This window comes from Oncorhynchus keta, unplaced genomic scaffold (genome assembly GCF_023373465.1).
Source record: "Oncorhynchus keta strain PuntledgeMale-10-30-2019 unplaced genomic scaffold, Oket_V2 Un_contig_19162_pilon_pilon, whole genome shotgun sequence".
Classification (NCBI taxonomy): Eukaryota; Metazoa; Chordata; class Actinopteri; order Salmoniformes; family Salmonidae; genus Oncorhynchus; species Oncorhynchus keta.
In genome coordinates, this window is record NW_026281313.1 from 1 (window position 1) to 22,194 (window position 22,194).

The following is a 22,194-nucleotide window of genomic DNA, read 5'->3' on the forward strand; positions in this document are numbered from 1 at the left end:
GTAATAACCCCTATCGCGCGGTAATAACCCCTATCGCGCGGTAATAACCCCTATCGCGCGGTAATAACACCCTATCGCGCGGTAATAACCCTATCGCGCGGTAATAACCCCTATCGCGAGGTAATAACCCTATTGCGCGGTAATAACCCCTATTACGAGGTAATAACCCTATATGCGAGGTAATAACCCCTATTACGAGGTAATAACCCCTATTACGAGGTAATAACCCTATTGCGCAGGTAATAACCCCTATTGCAGGTAATAACCCTATTGCGAGGTAATAACCCTATCGCGCGGTAATAACCCCTATCACGCGGTAATAACCCCTATCGCGCGGTAATAACCCCCTATCGCGCGGTAATAACCCCTATCGCGCGGTAATAACCCCTATCGCGCGGTAATAACTCTATCGCGCGGTAATAACCCTATCGCGCAGTAATAACCCCTATCGCGCAGTAATAACCCCTATTGCGCAGTAATAACCCCTATTGCGCAGGTAATAACCCCTATTGCAGCAGTAATAACCCCTATTACGAGGTAATAACCCCTATTACGAGGTAATAACCCCTATTACGAGGTAATAACCCCTATTACGAGGTAATAACCCCTATTACGAGGTAATAACCCCTATTACGAGGTAATAACCCCTATTACGAGGTAATAACCCCTATTACGAGGTAATAACCCCTATTGCGCGGTAATAACCCCTATTGCGCGGTAATAACCCTATTACGAGGTAATAACCCCTGTTGCGCAGTAATAACCCCTATTACGAGGTAATAACCCCTATTGCGCAGTAATAACCCCTATTGGTAGTGAAAGGTAGAAGGTTTTAATACAAATGATTTCTGTGTTGTTGTTCGAAATGAGTTGAGTTTCTGAAGTTCTTTTCGCATTTCTAGTTTGTTCCTCTATCCAAGTGACTTGATTGGAAAACGAGGACCACTCACAATAATCGTCTGTCTGTCTGCCTGCCTGTCTGCCTGCCTGTCTGCCTGCCTGTCTGCCTGCCTGTCTGCCTGCCTGCCTGTCTGCCTGCCTGCCTGCCTGCCTCAGCATTACCCTCTGTACCGGGTGAGTGATGCGGGCTGTACGGGTCGGGATGCTGCTCCTCCTGAAGAGCGCCACCTGCTGTTCAGAGAGAAGTACGACGTGCTGTCTCAGGAGGCCTCTCACAGGGTACGTGGACCACTGATAGACTGGTCCCACATCAGTTTGTGCTCTTGCCAACCTCAATTTGCTGTCATTATGAAGCCCAACGTGTTTTGTATGGCAATGAGTGACGTGAGGTAAAGCACATGGTTTGGTGCACATGGTCAGGCGGTGTCTCAACTTATTGTTGAGAGTTTGAATAGAAGAATAGACAACAGTCAATCTATTATCCCATGTCAGATAACATTTTATAGATTATCAATCTAAATTTGGATGTAATCATGGCTGTTATCATGGCTGAATAGCTGACCAGGCTACCCAAGGCTTGTGCCCAGGGGCCCTGACCTCCAGGGGCCCTGACCACCAGGGGCCCAGACTCCAGGGGCCCTGACCACCAGGGCCCTGACCTCCAGGGGCCCTGACCACCAGGGGCCCTGACCTCCAGGCGCCCTGACCACCAGGGGCCCTGACCACCAGGGGCCCTGACCACCAGGGGGCCCTGACCACCAGGGGGCCCTGACCACCAGGGGCCCTGACACCAGGGGCCCTGACCACCAGGGGGCCCTGACCACCAGGGCCCTGACCTCCAGGGGCCCTGACCACCAGGGGCCCTGACCACCAGGGGCCCTGACCACCAGGGGCCCTGACCACCAGGGGCCCTGACCTCCAGGGGGCCCTGACCACCAGGGGCCCTGACCACCAGGGGCCCTGACCTCCAGGGGCCCTGACCACCAGGGGCCCCTGACCACCAGGGGCCCTGACCACCAGGGGGCCCTGACCTCCAGGGGCCCTGACCTCCAGGGCCCTGACCACCAGGGGCCCTGACCACCAGGGGCCCTGACCCTCCAGGGGCCCTGACCACCAGGGGGCCCTGACCACCAGGGGCCCTGACCACCAGGGGCCCTGACCACCAGGGGGCCCTGACCAGGGGCCCTGGACCACCAGGGGCCCTGACCACCAGGGGGACCACCAGGGGCCCTGACCACCAGGGGGCTCTGACCTCCAGGGGCCCTGACCACCAGGGGCCCTGACCTCCAGGGGCCCTGACCACCAGGGGCCCTGACCACCAGGGGACCTCCAGGGGCCCTGACCACCAGGGGCCCTGACCTCCAGGGGCCCTGACCTCCAGGGGGCCCCATTGATTTTGTTAGTCACCACTCAGATATACAAACATGGCAAATGAGTAGAACTGCAGGGAATTAGGATTAAAACTGAAAAATGTTCTCTCCATCCCCAATGGCAAAATGTGTAAAATTACAAGACATCAAGATTTGAATGCAGTTTCTATGCTCCAATGATTAAATGTTGAATACTGGCAATCACAGTGTGCTGTTAGGTGTCCAGTTATATGACAACCATTTGATTGTTTGATGTGTTGACTGAGATTACTGAGATTACTATTGTTAAAAGACCATAAAAAGCTATTGTTTAACTTATTTGTTTCCGACCGCTGCCCACCACTCAGATTATAATTTGGCCCACCAAATCCCAAAGTACCAGATGTCTGTCACTAGACCAGGGACGGTACCAGATGTCTGTCACTAGACCAGGACGGTACCAGATGTCTGTCACTAGACCAGGGACGTACCAGATGTCTGTCACTAGACCAGGGACGGTACCAGATGTCTGTCACTAGACCAGGACGGTACCAGATGTCTGTCACTAGACCAGGGGACGGTACCAGATGTCTGTCACTAGACCAGGGACGGTACCAGATGTCTGTCACTAGACCAGGGGACGGTACCAGATGTCTGTCACTAGACCAGGGACGGTACCAGATGTCTGTCACTAGACCAGGGACGGTACCAGATGTCTGTCACTAGACCAGGGACGGTACCAGACACAGATGTCTGTCACTGTAGGACCAGGGACGGTACCAGATGTCTGTCACTAGACCAGGGACGGTACCAGATGTCTGTCACTAGACCAGGGACGGTACCAGATGTCTGTCACTAGACCAGGGACGGTACCAGGTGTCTGGCACTAGACCAGGGACGGTACCAGATGTCTGTCACTAGACCAGGGACGGTACCAGATGTCTGTCACTAGACCAGGGGGTACCAGGTGTCTGCACTAGACCAGGACGGTGTCAGGTGTCTGTCACTCAGACCAGGGACGGTACCAGGTGTCTGTCACTAGACCAGGGACGGTACCAGGTGTCTGTCACTAGACCAGGTGTCACCATGCAGCGGTCATTGACCTATCACCAACAGAGCTGTAATAAGAAGCCTGGTTACCCAGTAAACCATTATCTTGTAGAGTCAGTTGGCCAAATCAAATCAAATGTATTTATATAGCCCTTCGTACATCAGCTGATATCAGCAAAGTGCTGTACAGAAACCCAGCCTAAAACCCCAAACAGCAAAACAATGCAGGTGTAGAAGCACGGTGGCAAGGAAAACTCCCTAGAAAGGCCAAAACCTAGGGAAGAAACCTAGAGAGGACCCAGGCTATGTGTGGTGGCCAGTCCTCTTCTGGCTGTGCCGGGTGGAGATTATAACAGAACATGGCCAAGATGTTCAAATGTTCATAAATGACCAGCATGGTCGAATAATAAGGCAGAACAGTTGAAACTGGAGCAGCAGCACGGCCAGGTGGACTGGGGACAGCAAGGAGTCATCATGTCAGGTAGTCCTGAGGCACGGTCCTTGGGCTCAGGTCCTCCGAGAGAGAGAAAGAAAGAGAGAAAGAGAGAATTAGAGAGAGCACACTTAAATTCACAGGACACCGAATAGGACAGGAGAAGTACTCCAGATATAACAAACTGACCCTAGCCCCGACACAAACTACTGCAGCGTAGGATACTGACGCTGAGATAATATTACATTTGCCATTGGTGCGAGGTTCAAGTCACAGGCGGCTGGTGGCATCTTAAATGGGGAAGACAGGTTCATAGTAACGGCTGGAACGGTATGAATGAACCCTGCCATTATTATGACCCGCTCTCCCCTCACCAGCCTCCTGGGGTACAGGTATGATGAAAGATTCTTTCCCTTCATCCTCCCAGCTGTTGCAATGGTTTAAGCCCCGCCTGGTTCTCAGTGGCCACACCCACAGCGGCTGTCAGGTTCTCCATGACAACCGGTACACAGAGATCAGTGTTCCGGCCCTTCAACTGGAGGAACCGCAACAATCCCAGTTTCATCCTGGTAAGTCACTCAATCAGTAATAAACCTCTCCACTGGGACACCCAGATGTTTCACAATGTTATTTGTAGCCCTGAACTAGCTCACCTGATTACCCCAAGTCAAGGACTTGAGGGTGAGTGACGAGTCGAATCTGGTGTGCTAGCTCTGGATTAGATCAAACTAACTGACCTACGAACTCTGATGTTACTCTGATACAGAGCTGTTTTGTGCTTTGGCCTTCTCTCGTATTCGGAAAGTATTCAGACCCCTTGACTTTTCCACATGTTGTTTACGTTACAGCCTTATTCTAAAAATGTATTAAATAATTGTTTCCCCTCATCAATCTACACTCAATACCAATATGACAAAGCAAATACTTTTATTTTCTTATACATTTATATATATGTATAAAAATTAAAAAACACACATTTACATAAGTATTGAGACTCTTTACTCAGTACTTTGTTGAAGCATCTTTGGCAGCGATTACAGTCTTGAGTCGTCTTGGGTATGACGCTACAAGCTTGGCACACCTGTATTTGGGAGTTTCTCCCATTCTTCGCTGCAGATCCTCTCAAGCTCTGTCAGGTTGGATGGGGATCGTTGCTGCACAGCTGTTTTCAGGTCTCTCCAGAGATATTGGATTGGGTTCAAGTCAGGGTTCTGGCTGCGACACTGAAGGACATTCAGAGACTTGTCCCAAAGCCAAATCAAATCAAATGTATTTATATAGCCCTTCGTACATCAGCTGATATCTCAAAGTAAACCTAGAGAGGAACCAGGCTATGTGGGGTGGCCAGTCCTCTTCTGGCTGTGCCGGGTGGAGAGGAACCAGGCTATGTGGGGTGGCCAGTCCTCTTCTGGCTGTGCCGGGTGGAGAGGAACCAGGCTATGTGGGGTGGCCAGTCCTCTTCTGGCTGTGCCGGGTGGAGAGGAACCAGGCTATGTGGGGTGGCCAGTCCTCTTCTGGCTGTGCCGGGTGGAGATTATAACAGAACATGGCATTGTCTTGGCTGTGTGCTTAGGGTCATTGTCCTATTAGAAGGTGAACTTTCACCCCAGTCTGAGGTCCTGAGCGCTCTGGAGCAGGTTTTCATCAAGGATCTCTGTACTTTTCTCTGTTCATCTTTCACTTGATCCTTACTTGTCTCCCAGTCCCTGCTGTGGCCATCTCTAGGAATAGTCTTGGTGGTTCCAAACTTCTTCCATTTAAGAATGGTGGAGGCCACTGTGTTCTTGGGGACCTTCAATGCTGCAGAAATGTTTTGGGACCCTTTCCCAGATCTGTGCCTCGACTCAATCCTGTCTCGGCTCTCTACGGACAATTCCTTCGACCTTATGGCTTGGTTTTCGCTCTGTCATGCACTGTAAACTGTGGGAGCTTTTCCAAATAATGCCCAATCAATTGAATTTACCACAGATGGACTCCAAACAAGTTGTAGAAACATCTCAATGATGATCAATGGGAAGCAGGATACACCTGAGGTCAATTTCAAGTCTCATAGCAAAGTGCCTGAATAGTTATGGCAGTGTGATGTCATTATGGGGCAGTGTGATGTCATTATGGGGCAGTGTGATGTCATTATGGGGTAGTGTGATGTCATTATGGGGCAGTGTGATGTCATTATGGGGTAGTGTGATGTGCAGTGTGATGTCATTATGGGGTAGTGTGATGTCATTATGGGGTAGTGTGATGTCATTATGGGGTAGTGTGATGTCATTATGGGGCAGTGTGATGTCATTATGGGGTAGTGTGATGTGCAGTGTGATGTCATTATGGGGTAGTGTGATGTCATTATGGGGTAGTGTGATGTCATTATGGGGTAGTGTGATGTCATTATGGGGTAGTGTGATGTCATTATGGGGCAGGGTGATGTCATTATGGGGCAGGGTGATGTCATTATGGGGCAGTGTGATGTCATTATGGGGCAGGGTGATGTCATTATGGGGCAGTGCGATGTCATTATGGGGCAGTGTGATGTCATTATGGGGCAGGGTGATGTCATTATGGGGCAGTGTGATGTCATTATGGGGCAGGGTGATGTCATTATGGGGCAGTGCGATGTCATTATGGGGCAGGGTGATGCCATTATGGGGCAGTGTGATGTCATTATGGGGCAGGGTGATGTCATTATGGGGCAGGGTGATGTCATTATGGGGCAGTGTGATGTCATTATGGGGCAGGGTGATGTCATTATGGGGTATTGTGTATAGATTGAGGAAAATAATTAATTGAAACTATTTTAGCACACGGCTGTAAATTCTAACAAAATGTGGAAAAAGGGAAGGGGTCTGAATACTTGCCGAATGCCCTGTACGCCATAGACACAATAGATACAGTATTACCTTTCTTTCTCTCCCTCTCAGGGTTCTTTCTCTCCAAGCGGTTACGGCCTGTCGAAGTGTTTCCTTCCAGAGGAGAGTACGGTGATAGCGCTGTACTGTTCTACCGGAGCCAGCCTCCTCCTCCTCCCTCTGGTCCACTGCCTGTGGATAAGAGGCCTTCTCCGGTGCCTCAACTTCTGTCCCATCAGCAAACACAAGTCTCTCTGATCGTCTCAGGTAGAGGTTGTCCCTGACTGCTGAATGATACAGGGTCAGATGCTGGATGCTGTCGTCCCTCTAATGCAGAGAGGTGGCTATGCTGTCATGAAAAGAGGTGGCTATGCTGTCATGAAAAGAGGTGGCTATGCTGTCGTCCCTCTCATGAAAAGAGGTGGCTATGCTGTCGTCCCTCTCATGCAGAGAGGTGGCTATGCTGTCGTCCCTGTCATGCAGAGAGGTGACTATGCTGTCGTCCCTCTCATGAAAAGAGGTGGCTATGCTGTCGTCCCTCTCATTCAGAGAGGTGGCTATGCTGTCGTCCCTCTCATGCAGAGAGGTGGCTATGCTGTCGTCCCTCTCATGCAGAGAGGTGGCTATGCTGTCGTCCCTCTCATGAAAAGAGGTGACTATGCTGTCGTCCCTGTCATGCAGAGAGGTGGCTATGCTGTCGTCCCTCTCATGCAGAGAGGTGGCTATGCTGTCGTCCCGGTCATGCAGAGAGGTGGCTATGCTGTCGCCCCTCTCATGAAAAGAGGTGGCTATGCTGTCGTCCCTCTCATGCAGAGAGGTGGCTATGCTGTCGTCCCTCTCATGAAAAGAGGTGGCTATGCTGTCGTCCCTCTCATGAAAAGAGGTGGCTATGCTGTCGTCCCTCTCATGCAGAGAGGTGGCTATGCTGTCGTCCCGGTCATGCAGAGAGGTGGCTATGCTGTCGTCCCTGTCATGCAGAGAGGCGGCTATGCTGTCGTCCCTGTCATGCAGAGAGGTGGCTATGCTGTCGCCCTCTCATGCAGAGAGGTGGCTATGCTAATTAGTATTGGGGATACAGTGATCTGATTCTAGATCTGTAGTTAGGACAGCTTCTACCTGGAGAGCACCTGTGTGTTGGAATCACGTTGGATCTATTCATGCCATTTCTACCCCCTCTACCCCCGAGAAGAATTAAAGTTCAGTCTCCCATCTCCTGCCTGTATTCATAAAACCATCTCAGAGTAGTAGTGCTGAACTAGGATCAGAGCCTATTCCCGTCCATGTCATCTCATTCATTGTGATCTCAAAGGCTAAACTGATCCTAGATCAGCAGTCCTACTCTGGAGGAGGGTTTATGACTACAGGTTCTGATCTCTGTACGGCCTGGATATACAGTACAGAAGTCTGATACAAGATATGCATGTCTTCAACCAGCATTTGATGTATAGTATTGACACACACACACACACACACACACACACACACACACACACACACACACACACACACACACACACACACACACACACACACACACACACACACACACACACACACACACACACACACACACACCTACCTTATGGCCCTAATGTGTTAATGTGCTTCTTTGAAGACCGTTGTTTTACACCAGGTTTATTTTTCCTGTGTAAATCCCTGATGTAAATACTAATAAATAAAATAAAAAGCAGATTATTGTCAACAGAGTTCGGGTGAATTTTGTCTGCGGCAGAGCCATCTGGAAACACTTGCTATTACAGCGCGTTGACCTCAGTTAACCAGGAACTAACGAGGCATGAAACTGTCTCAACTGCATCATTACCACCGTAGCGACACGGTAAAGAAAGTGAAACATATTAAAAAGGATCCTATTTACTTATATTTTAACCTTAAATTATTTTACCTTTATTTAACTAGGCAAGTCAGTTAAGAATAAATTCTTATTTTCAATGACGGACTTTGGTACAGTGGGTTAACTGGTCTAGGAACAGTGGGTTAACTGGTCTAGGAACAGTGGGTTAACTGGTCTAGGAACAGTGGGTTAACTGGTCTAGGAACAGTGGGTTAACTGGTCTAGGAACAGTGGGTTAACTGGTCTAGGATCAGTGGGTTAACTGGTCTAGGAACAGTGGGTTAACTGGCCTAGGAACAGTGGGTTAACTGGTCTAGGAACAGTGGGTTAACTGGTCTAGGAACAGTGGGTTAACTGGTCTAGGAACAGTGGGTTAACTGGTCTAGGAACAGTGGGTTAACTGGTCTAGGAACAGTGGGTTAACTGGCCTAGGAACAGTGGGTTAACTGGTCTAGGAACAGTGGGTTAACTGGTCTAGGAACAGTGGGTTAACTGGTCTAGGAACAGTGGGTTAACTGGTCTAGGATCAGTGGGTTAATTGGTCTAGGAACAGTGGGTTAACTGGCCTAGGAACAGTGGGTTAACTGGTCTAGGAACAGTGGGTTAACTGGTCTAGGAACAGTGGGTTAACTGGTCTAGGAACAGTGGGTTAACTGGTCTAGGAACAGTGGGTTAACTGGTCTAGGAACAGTGGGTTAACTGGCCTAGGAACAGTGGGTTAACTGGTCTAGGAACAGTGGGTTAACTGGCCTAGGAACAGTGGGTTAACTGGTCTAGGAACAGTGGGTTAACTGGCCTAGGAACAGTGGGTTAACTGGCCTAGGAACAGTGGGTTAACTGGTCTAGGAACAGTGGGTTAACTGGTCTAGGAACAGTGGTTTAACTGCCTTGTTCAGGGGCAGAACGACAGATTTGTACCTCGTCAGCTCGAGGATTCGAACTTGCAACCTTTCGGTTAAGAGTCCAACGCTCTAACCACTAGGCTACCCTGCCGCCCCTACACTCTAACCACTAGGCTACCCTGCCGCCCCTACACTCTAACCACTAGGCTACCCTGCCGCCCCTACACTCTAACCACTAGGCTACCCTGCCACCCCTAAACTCTAACCACTAGGCTACCCTGCCGCCCCTACACTCTAACCTCTAGGCTACCTGCCGTCCCTACACTCTAACCACTAGGCTACCCTGCCGCCCCTACACTCTAACCACTAGGCTACCCTGCCGCCCCTACACTCTAACCACTAGGCTACCTGCCGTCCCTACACTCTAACCACTAGGCTACCCTGCCGCCCCTACACTCTAACCACTAGGCTACCCTGCCGCCCCTACACTCTAACCACTAGGCTACCTGCCGTCCCTACACTCTAACCACTAGGCTACCCTGCCACCTCTACACTCTAACCACTAGGCTACCCTGCCGCCCCTACACTCTAACCACTAGGCTACCCTACCGCCCCTACACTCTAACCACTAGGCTACCCTGCCACCTCTACACTCTAACCACTAGGCTACCCTGCCACCTCTACACTCTAACCACTAGGCTACCCTGCCTCCTCTACACTCTAACCACTAGGCTACCCTGCCTCCTCTACACTCTAACCACTAGGCTACCCTGCCTCCTCTACACTCTAACCACTAGGCTACCCTGCCTCCTCTACACTCTAACCACTAGGCTACCCTGCCTCCTCTACACTCTAACCACTAGGCTACCTGCCTCCTCTACACTCTAACCACTAGGCTACACTGCCGCCTCTACACTCTAACCACTAGGCTACCCTGCCTCCTCTACACTCTAACCACTAGGCTACCCTGCCACCTCTACACTCTAACCACTAGGCTACCCTGCCGCCCCTACACTCTAACCACTAGGCTACCCTGCCTCCTCTACACTCTAACCACTAGGCTACCCTGCCTCCTCTACACTCTAACCACTAGGCTACCCTGCCGCCTCTACACTAGTAACTGAAAGGTTGCAAGATCGAATCCCTGAGCTGACGAGTTAACAATCTGTCGTTCTGCCCCTGAACGAGGCAGTTAACCCACTGTTCCCCTGAACGAGGCAGTTAACCCACTGTTCCCCTGAACGAGGCAGTTAACCCACTGTTCCCCTGAACGAGGCAGTTAACCCACTGTTCCCCTGAACGAGGCAGTTAACCCACTGTTCCCTGAACGAGGCAGTTAACCCACTGTTCCCCTGAACGAGGCAGTTAACCCACTGTTCCCCTGAACGAGGCAGTTAACCCACTGTTCCCCTGAACGAGGCAGTTAACCCACTGTTCCCCTGAACGAGGCAGTTAACCCACTGTTCCCATGAACGAGGCAGTTAACCCACTGTTCCCCTGAACAAGGCAGTTAACCCACTGTTCCCCTGAACAAGGCAGTTAACCCACTGTTCCCTGAACGAGGCAGTTAACCCACTGTTCCCTGAACGAGGCAGTTAACCCCACTGTTCCCTGAACGAGGCAGTTAACCCACTGTTCCCCTGAACGAGGCAGTTAACCCACTGTTCCCCTGAACAAGGCAGTTAACCCACTGTTAACCCTAGGCAGTCATTGAAAGTAAGAATTTGTTCTTAACTGACTTGACTAGTTAAATAAAGGTAAAAACATTTTTTTTTAAAAGTGTTGGTATTAGGCTGATTGGTCGGCTATTTGAGCCAGTAAAGCCAGTACACTATATACCCTACAGAGACACTATATACACTACAGAGACACTATATACACTATATACACTACAGAGACACTATATACACTACAGAGACACTATATACACTACAGAGACACTATATACACTACAGAGACACTATATACACTACATAGACACTATATACACTACAGAGACACTATATACACTATATAAACACTATATATACTACAGAGACACTATATACACTACATAGACACTATATACACTACATAGACACTATATACACTATATAAACACTATATATACTACAGAGACACTATATACACTACAGAGACACTATATACACTACATAGACACTATATACACTACATAGACACTATATACACTACATAGACACTATATACACTACAGAGACACTATATACACTACATAGACACTATCTATATACACTACATAGACACTATATACACTATATACCCTATAGAGACACTATATACCCTACAGAGAAACTATATACACTATAGAGGCAATATATAACACTATATACACACGACAGAGACACTGTATACACTATAGAGACACTATATACACTACAGGGACACTATACACACTATATACCCTATAGAGACACTATATACACTATATACACTATATAAACACTATATATATACTACAGAGACACTGTATACACTACAGAGACACTATACACACTACAGAGACACTATATACACTATATAAACACTATATATATACTACAGAGACACTATATACACTATATACACTATATAAACACTATATATATATACTACAGAGACACTATATACCCTATAGAGACACTATATAAACACTATATATATACACTACAGAGACACTATATACACTACAGAGACACTATATACCCTATAGAGACACTATATACCCTATAGAGACACGATATACACTAGAGACACTATATATACTATACACACTATATACCTTATAGAGACACTATATACACTACAGAGACGCTATATACACTACAGAGACACTATATACACTACATAGACACTATATACACTATATAAACACTATATATATACTACAGAGACACTATATACACTACGAGACACTATATACACTACAGAGACACTATATACACTAGAGACACTATATACACTATACACACTATATACCCTATAGAGACACTATATACCCTACAGAGACACTATATACCCTACAGAGACACTATATACCCTACAGAGACACTATATACACTACAGATACACTATATACACTACATAGACACTATATACACTATATACACTACAGAGACACTATATAGACTACATAGACACTATATAGACTACATAGACACTATATACACTATAGAGACACTATATACACTACAGAGACACTATATAGACTACATAGACACTATATACACTATAGAGACACTATATACACTACAGAGACACTATATACACTATAGAGACACTATATAGACTACATAGACACTATATACACTATAGAGACACTATATACACTACATATACACTATATACACTATATACACTACAGAGACACTATACACACTATATACCCTATAGAGACACTATATACACCCTATAGAGACACTATATATACACTATAGATATACTACAGAGACACTATATACACTACAGAGACACTATATACACTATAGAGGCACTATATACACTATAGATATACTACATAGACACTATATATATACACTACAGAGAGACTATATATACTACAGAGACACTAGACACACTATATAGACTAGAGACTAGACACATTATATAGACTAGAGACATTATATAGACTAGAGACTAGACACATATAGACTAGACACATTATATAGACTAGAGACACTATAGAGACTAGACACACTATAGAGACTAGACACACTATAGAGACTAGACACACTATGTAGACTATAGACACTATATAGACTAGAAACATTATATAGACTAGACACACTATAGAGACTAGACACACTATATAGACTAGACACACTATATAGACTAGACACACTATATAGACTAGACACTGTATAGACTAGACACATTATATAGACTAGACACATTATATAGACTAGACACACTATATAGACTAGAGACTAGACACATTATATAGACTATAGACACTATATAGACTAGAGACACTATATAGACTAGAGACACTATATAGACTAGAGACACTATATAGACTAGACACACTATATAGACTAGACACTGTATAGACTAGACACATTATATAGACTAGACACATTATATAGATTATAGACACTATATAGACTAGAGACTAGACACACTATATATACTATAGACACTATACAGACTAGAGACACTATACAGACTAGAGACTAGACACACTATATGGGGCGGCAGCGTAGCCTAGTGGTTAGAGCGTTGGACTAGTAACCGGAAGGTTGTGAGTTCAAACCCCCGAGCTGATAAGGTACAAATCTGTCGTTCTGCCCCTGAACAGGCAGTTAACCCACTGTTCCCAGGCCGTCATTGAAAATAAGAATATGTTCTTAACTGACTTGCCTGGTTAAATAAAGGTAAAAAAATATAGACTAGAGACATTATATAGACTAGAGACACTATATAGACTAGACACACTATATAGACGAGAGACATTATATAGACTAGACACACTATATAGACTAGAGACATTATATAGACTAGACACACTATATAGACTCGACACATTATATAGACTAGAGACACTATATAGACTAGAGGCATTATATAGACTAGACACAGTATATAGACTAGAGACATTATAGACTATATACTAGACACACTATATAGACTAGAGACTAGACACATTATATAGACTAGAGACATTATAAAGACTAGACACACTATATAGACTAGAGACTAGACACATTATAGACTAGAGACACTATAGAGATTAGAGACTAGACACACTATATAGACTATAGACACTATATAGACTAGACACATTATATAGATTAGAGACTAGACACACTATATAGACTAGAGACATTATATAGACTAGACACACTATATAGACTCGACACATTATATAGACTAGAGACACTATATAGACTAGAGGCATTATATAGACTAGACACACTATATAGACTAGACACATTATATAGACTAGAGACTAGACACACTCTATAGACTATAGACTAGAGACATTATATAGACTAGACACACTATATAGACTAGAGACTAGACACACTCTATAGACTATAGACTAGAGACATTATATAGACTAGACACACTATAGAGATTAGAGACTAGACACACTATATAGACTAGAGACTAGACACACTATATAGACTAGACACACTATATAGACTAGACACACTATATAGACTAGACACAGTATGTAGACTATATACTAGACACACTATATAGACTATAGACTAGACACACTATATAGACTAGACACACTATATAGACTAGAGACTAGACACACTCTATAGACTATAGACTAGAGACATTATATAGACTAGACACACTATAGAGATTAGAGACTAGACACACTATATAGACTAGAGACTAGACACACTATATAGACTAGACACACTATATAGACTAGACACACTATATAGACTAGACACACTATATAGACTAGACACACTATATAGACTAGACACATTATATAGACTAGACACACTATATAGACTAGAGACACTATAGACTAGACACATTATATAGACTAGACACACTATATAGACTAGAGACTAGACACACTATATAGACTAGAGACATTATATAGACTAGACACACTATATAGACTAGAGACATTATATAGACTAGACACATTATATAGATACACTATATAGACTAGACACACTATATAGACTAGAGACACTATATAGACTAGAGACACTATATAGACTAGAGACACTATATAGACTAGACACACTATATAGACAAGAGACACTATATAGACTAGAGACATTATATAGACTAGACACACTATATAGACTAGACACACTATATAGACTAGAGACACTATATAGACTAGACACACTATATAGACTAGAGACACTATATAGACTAGACACACTATATAGACTAGAGACACTATATAGACTAGAGACACTATATAGACTAGAGACACTATATAGACTAGACACACTATATGGACTGGACACGCACTATAGAGACTAGAGACACTATATAGACTGGACACTATATAGACTGACACACTATATGGACTAGACACTATATGGACTAGGACACTATATGGACTAGAGACACTATATGGACTAGACACACTATATGAGACTAGAGACTAGACACACTATATAGACTAGAGACTAGACACACTATATAGACTAGACACTATATAGACTAGAGACACTATATGGACTAGAGACACTATATAGACTAGACACACTATATAGACTAGAGACTAGACACACTATATAGACTAGAGACTAGACACACTATATAGACTAGAGACACTATATAGACTAGAGACACTATATAGACTAGAGACTAGACACACTATATAGACTAGAGACTAGACACACTATATAGACTAGAGACACTATATAGACTAGAGACACTATATATACTAGAGACTAGACACACTATATAGACTAGACACACTATATAGACTAGAGACACTATATAGACTAGAGACTAGACACACTATATAGACTAGAGACACTATATAGACTAGACACACTATATAGACTAGAGACACTATATAGACTAGACACACTATATAGACTAGAGCCATTATATAGACTAGACACACTATATAGACTAGAGACATTATATAGACTAGAGACATTATATAGACTAGACACATTATATAGACTAGAGACATTATATAGACTAGAGACACTATATAGACTAGACACACTATATAGACTAGAGCCATTATATAGACTAGACACACTATATAGACTAGAGACATTATATAGACTAGAGACATTATATAGACTAGACACACTATATAGACTAGAGACATTATATAGACTAGACACACTACACATATTTTTTTTGTCACGATCATCCCCAGCAACAGGTCCACTGGGTCAGAGAAAGGGTGGTTACCATGCCAACAGCTTCAGTCAGTCCGTTCAACGTGTAGATTTGCTTTACATTGGGTCCAGTTGTCATCGTTGTTGCATCCTCATCATCTCAGGGATTTTTAGGTGGGTTGAAATTATGTGGAAACCACGTTGATTTAACAGCCATTTCCTAGTTAACTGTTGGTGTGCTGTGGACCTCATGTTCCTCTTGGTGCATCGGGGAGGCATAACACTCACTCTCTCTCCTCTCACACACTGACTCTCTCCTCTCTCACACTGACTCTCTCCTCTCACACACTGACTCTCTCTCCTCTCATAAATCTCTCTCCTCTCACACACTCCTCTCACACACTGACTCTCTCTCTCTTCACATTGACTCTCTCTCCTCTCACACACTGACTCTCTCTCCTCTCACACCGACTCTCTCTCCTCTCACACACTCTCTCTCCTCTCACACACTCTCTCTCCTCTCACACACTCTCTCTCCTCTCACACACTCTCTCTCCTCTCACACACTCTCTCTCCTCTCACACACTCTCTCTCCTCTCACACACTCTCTCTCCTCTCACACACTCTCTCTCCTCTCACACACTCTCTCTCCTCTCACACACTCTCTCTCCTCTCACACACTCTCTCTCCTCTCACACAGACTCTCTCTCCTCTCACACCGACTCTCTCTCCTCTCACACCGACTCTCTCTCCTCACACACCGACTCTCTCTCCTCTCACACACTTTCTCTCCTCTCACACACTGACTCTCTCTCCTCTCACACTGACTCTCTCTCCTCTCACACTGACTCTCTCTCCTCTCACACACTCTCTCTCCTCTCACACACTCTCTCTCCTCTCACACACTCTCTCTCCTCTCACACACTCTCTCTCCTCTCACACACTCTCTCTCCTCTCACACACTCTCTCTCCTCTCACACACTTTCTCTCCTCTCACACACTGACTCTCTCTCCTCTCACACAGACTCTCTCTCCTCTCACACAGACTCTCTCTCCTCTCACACTGACTCTCTCTCCTCACACACCGACTCTCTCTCCTCACACACCGACTCTCTCTCCTCACACACCGACTCTCTCTCCTCACACACCGACTCTCTCTCCTCACACACCGACTCTCTCTCCTCTCACACAGACTCTCTCTCCTCACACCCACTCTCTCTCCTCTCACACAGACTCTCTCTCCTCTCACACAGACTCTCTCTCCTCACCCACCGACTCTCTCTCCTCTCACACAGACTCTCTCTCCTCACACCCACTCTCTCTCCTCTCACCCACTCTCTCTCCTCTCACACCGACTCTCTCTCCTCTCACACCCACTCTCTCTTCTCTCACACCCACTCTCTCTCCTCTCACACCCACTCTCTCTCCTCACACACCCACTCTCTCTCCTCTCACACCGACTCTCTCTCCTCTCACACCGACTCTCTCTCCTCTCACACCGACTCTCTCTCCTCTCACACACCGACTCTCTCTCCTCTCACACACCGACTCTCTCTCCTCACCCACCGACTCTCTCTCCTCTCACACACCGACTCTCTCTCCTCTCACACACCGACTCTCTCTCCTCTCACACACCGACTCTCTCTCCTCTCACACCCACTCTCTCTCCTCACACCCACTCTCTCTCCTCTCACACCGACTCTCTCTCCTCTCACACCGACTCTCTCTCCTCTCACACCGACTCTCTCTCCTCTCACACCGACTCTCTCTCCTCTCACACCGACTCTCTCTCCTCACACACCGACTCTCTCTCCTCTCACACACCGACTCTCTCTCCTCTCACACACCGACTCTCTCTCCTCACACACAGACTCTCTCTCCTCTCACACAGACTCTCTCTCCTCACACCGACTCTCTCTCCTCTCACACACCGACTCTCTCTCCTCACACACAGACTCTCTCTCCTCACACACAGACTCTCTCTCCTCACACCCACTCTCTCTCCTCACACCCACTCTCTCTCCTCTCACACCGACTCTCTCTCCTCTCACACCGACTCTCTCTCCTCTCACACCGACTCTCTCTCCTCACACCGACTCTCTCTCCTCTCACACACTTTCTCTCCTCTCTCACACCGACTCTCTCTCCTCTCACACCGACTCTCTCTCCTCTCACACCGACTCTCTCTCCTCTCACACCCACTCTCTCTCCTCACCCACACCCACTCTCTCTCCTCCCACACCGACTCTCTCTCCTCACCCACACCGACTCTCTCTCCTCACCCACACCGACTCTCTCTCCTCACCCACCGACTCTCTCTCCTCTCACACCGACTCTCTCTCCTCTCACACCGACTCTCTCTCCTCTCACACCGACTCTCTCTCCTCTCACACCGACTCTCTCTCCTCTCACACCGACTCTCTCTCCTCTCACACCGACTCTCTCTCCTCTCACACAGACTCTCTCTCCTCTCACACAGACTCTCTCTCCTCTCACACAGACTCTCTCTCCTCTCACACAGACTCTCTCTCCTCTCACACCGACTCTCTCTCCTCTCACACAGACTCTCTCTCCTCTCACACAGACTCTCTCTCCTCTCACACAGACTCTCTCTCCTCACACACCGACTCTCTCTCCTCACACACCGACTCTCTCTCCTCTCACACCGACTCTCTCTCCTCTCACACCGACTCTCTCTCCTCTCACACCGACTCTCTCTCCTCTCACACCGACTCTCTCCTCTCACACCGACTCTCTCTCCTCTCACACACTCTCTCTCCTCTCACACCGACTCTCTCTCCTCTCACACCGACTCTCTCCTCTCACACCGACTCTCTCCTCCCACACCGACTCTCTCCTCCCACACCGACTCTCTCCTCACCCACACCGACTCTCTCCTCACACACCGACTCTCTCTCCTCACACACCGACTCTCTCTCCTCACACACTGACTTTCTTCTCTCACATATTTCATCTTTCTCACTCATTAACTTTACTTCTTTCTCACACCTGATTTCCTCTTCCTTCTCACACTTCCATTTCTTCCTTTCATATTCTACTTTCTTCCTTCTTTACACTGACTTTCTTCTCTTTATATCTGATTTTCTCTTTCACACTGGTTTCTCATGATGACTTTCATATTGACTCTCTTCTCTTCACACGGACTTTCACGGATTCTTCTTCTTCACACGGGATTCCTCTTCTTGACTCACACGGACTTTCTCGACTTCACACGGACTTCTCTCTTTCGCTTTCTTCGATCTCTGTCATCGACTCCTTCACGGACTCTCTCTCTCTCTGACTCTCTCTCTCGGACTTTCACACACTGACACACCATTAAACATGTATACTTTGTACATATATATTTATATAGACCTATAAATTTACATGTACATACATTTATAAAAGGTAACAACTTAGGTACATACACTCGCTCTCTTCCGTCATCATCATCATCATCATCATCACACACAATGTGACTCACTCTCTCCTCTCATACAGTCGCTCTCTCACACACACACACATCATATCATCACACACAATGTGACTATCTTCCTCACACGCCACAGACATCATACATGTACAGGTTCTCAGACATACTTCATCATATTGAAAAAGAGTTGCTTTCTATTCAAAACAACAACAACACCAGGTTGCAATGTTGGTCACTTCCCATGAATCTCCAATGTCTTTTTAAAAGTTTTTTTTTTTTTTTTACTCTCTTTAAAGCTGTGAAATTAAAACATTTTACAAAAAAGGAGAAAACCTGTGTGTGTGTGTGGAGGGGGGCATGGTTTGAGTCCCATGGCACCTACTTCCCATACAGGGCACTACTTTAGAGTCCTATGGGTCCCGGTCATAGCAGTGCACTATATAGGGAATAGACTGTGATCTGTGACATTCTCATCTTCCTCAGCGCAGGTCAGTGGTTCGTTTGCATAATGTATACAGGTTTTAGGAATTGTATTGTTTTGTTTTTACTAAACAACATTTCCTTCTATTCTTTTTAAAATTTATAGCAGAAACATTGCGAAGAGAGAAAGCGTGAGAGTTCTAAAACGCCGCAGAGAGTCAAGTCAGCGCTGCGTGTGTTGTTGTTCAGAGAGGGTTGTTGACATCAAGCTGTACAACGCAGGTCAAGGGGTCAGAAAACATACTTAATTCCCAGCTCAATGTACAGGTACAGCTATAATCATGGCACAAAATCTACAAGTAGATTTGTTTTTCTTTCAATAAAGTAGTTGTACAAAATAATATTGGCATTTACAGTCTGTACAGGATAAATCAAGAAGCCTTGTTCAGTTCAGTACAAGTATTTAAGTATTTTAAGAAAAAAAAATAATGACTATATGTTTCTCCTGCCTTTTTGAAGAAGAAGTGCTCCCTCCTTCTGTCATAGATGTGCCCCTCCTCTGTCATAGATGTGCTCCCCCTTCCTCTGTCATAGATGTGCCCCCCCTTCTCTGTTGTCATAGATGTGCCCCCTCCTCTGTCATAGATGTGCCCCTCCTCTGTCATAGATGTGTCCCCTCCTCTCCTCTGTCATAGATGTGCCTCCTCTGTCATAGATGTGCCCCCCTCCTCTGTCATAGATGCCCCCCTCCTCTGTCATAGATGTGCCTCTCCTCTGTCATAGATGTGCCCCCCCTCCTCTGTCATAGATGCCCCCTCCTCTGTCATAGATGTGCCTCTCTGTCATAGATGTGCCCCCTCCTCTGTCATAGATGTGTCCCCCCTCCTCTGTCATAGATGTGTCCCCTCCTCTGTCATAGATGTGTCCCCCCTCCTCTGTCATAGATGTGCCCCTCTCACTGGCAGATGTGCCCCCTTCCTGCCAGCAGATGTGTCCCCCCTCCTCTCTCTGTCATAGATGTGTCCCCTCCTCTGTCATAGATGTGCCCCCCTCCTCTGTCATAGATGTGTCCCCCCTCCTCTGTCATAGATGTGCCCCCCTTCCTCTGTCATAGATGTGTCCCCCCACCCTCCTCTGTCATAGATGTGTCCCCCCTCCTCTGTCATAGATGTGCCCCCTCCTCTGTCATAGATGTGTCCCCCCTCCTCTGTCATAGATGTGCCCCCCTTCCTCTGTCATAGATGTGTCCCCCCTCCTCTGTCATAGATGTGTCCCCCTCCTCTGTCATAGATGTGCCCCCTCCTCTGTCATAGATGTGTCCCCCCTCCTCTGTCATAGATGTGTCCCCCTCCTCTGTCATAGATGTGCCCCCCTCCTCTGTCATAGATGTGCCCCCTCTCCTCTGTCATAGATGTGTGTCCCCCCTCCTCTGTCATAGATGTGTCCCCCCTCCTCTGTCATAGATGTGTCCCCCCTCCTCTGTCATAGATGTGCGTCCCCCTCCTCTGTCATAGATGTGCCCCCCTCTCCTCTGTCATATATGTGCCCCTCCTCTGTCATAGATGTGCCCCCCTCCTCTGTCATAGATGTGTCCCCCCTCCTCTGTCATAGATGTGTCCCCCTCTCCTCTGTCATAGATGTGCCCCCCTCCTCTGTCATAGATGTGCCCCCTCCTCTGTCATAGATGTGCCCCCCTCCTCTGTCATAGATGTGTCCCCCCTCCTCTGTCATAGATGTGTCACCCCCCTCCTCTGTCATAGATGTGCCCCCCTCCTGTCATAGATGTGTGTCCCCCTCCTCTATCATAGATGTGTCCCCCCTCCTCTGTCATAGATGTGTCCCCCCTCCTCTGTCATAGATGTGCCCCCCTCCTCTATCATAGATGTCCCCCCTCCTCTGTCATAGATGTGCCCCCCTCCTCTGTCATAGATGTGCCCCCCTCCTCTGTCATAGATGTGTGTCCCCCCTCCTCTGTCATAGATGTGCCTCCCCCCATCTGTTATAGAAGATACAGTTGAAGTCAGAAGTTTACATACACTTAGGTTGGAGTCATTAAAACTAGTTTTTCAACCACTCCACAAATGTCTTGTTAACAAACTATAGTTTTGTCAAGTCGGTTAGGACATCTACTTTGTTCATGACACAAGTCATTTTTCCAACAATTGTTTACAGACACATTATTTAATTTATAATTCACTGTATCACAATTCCAGTGGGTCAGAAGTTTACATACACTAAGTTGACTGTGCCTTTAAACAGCTTGGAAAATTCCAGAAAATTATGT

At 46.4% G+C, this 22,194-nt stretch overlaps 1 pseudogene; it reads left to right on the top strand.

Moving 5' to 3' along the window:
- Positions 1-920: 920 nt before the first annotated feature.
- LOC127920362 (metallophosphoesterase 1-like) lies at positions 921-7,599 on the top strand (annotated as a pseudogene).
- The last annotated feature ends 14,595 nt before the right edge of the window (positions 7,600-22,194 follow it).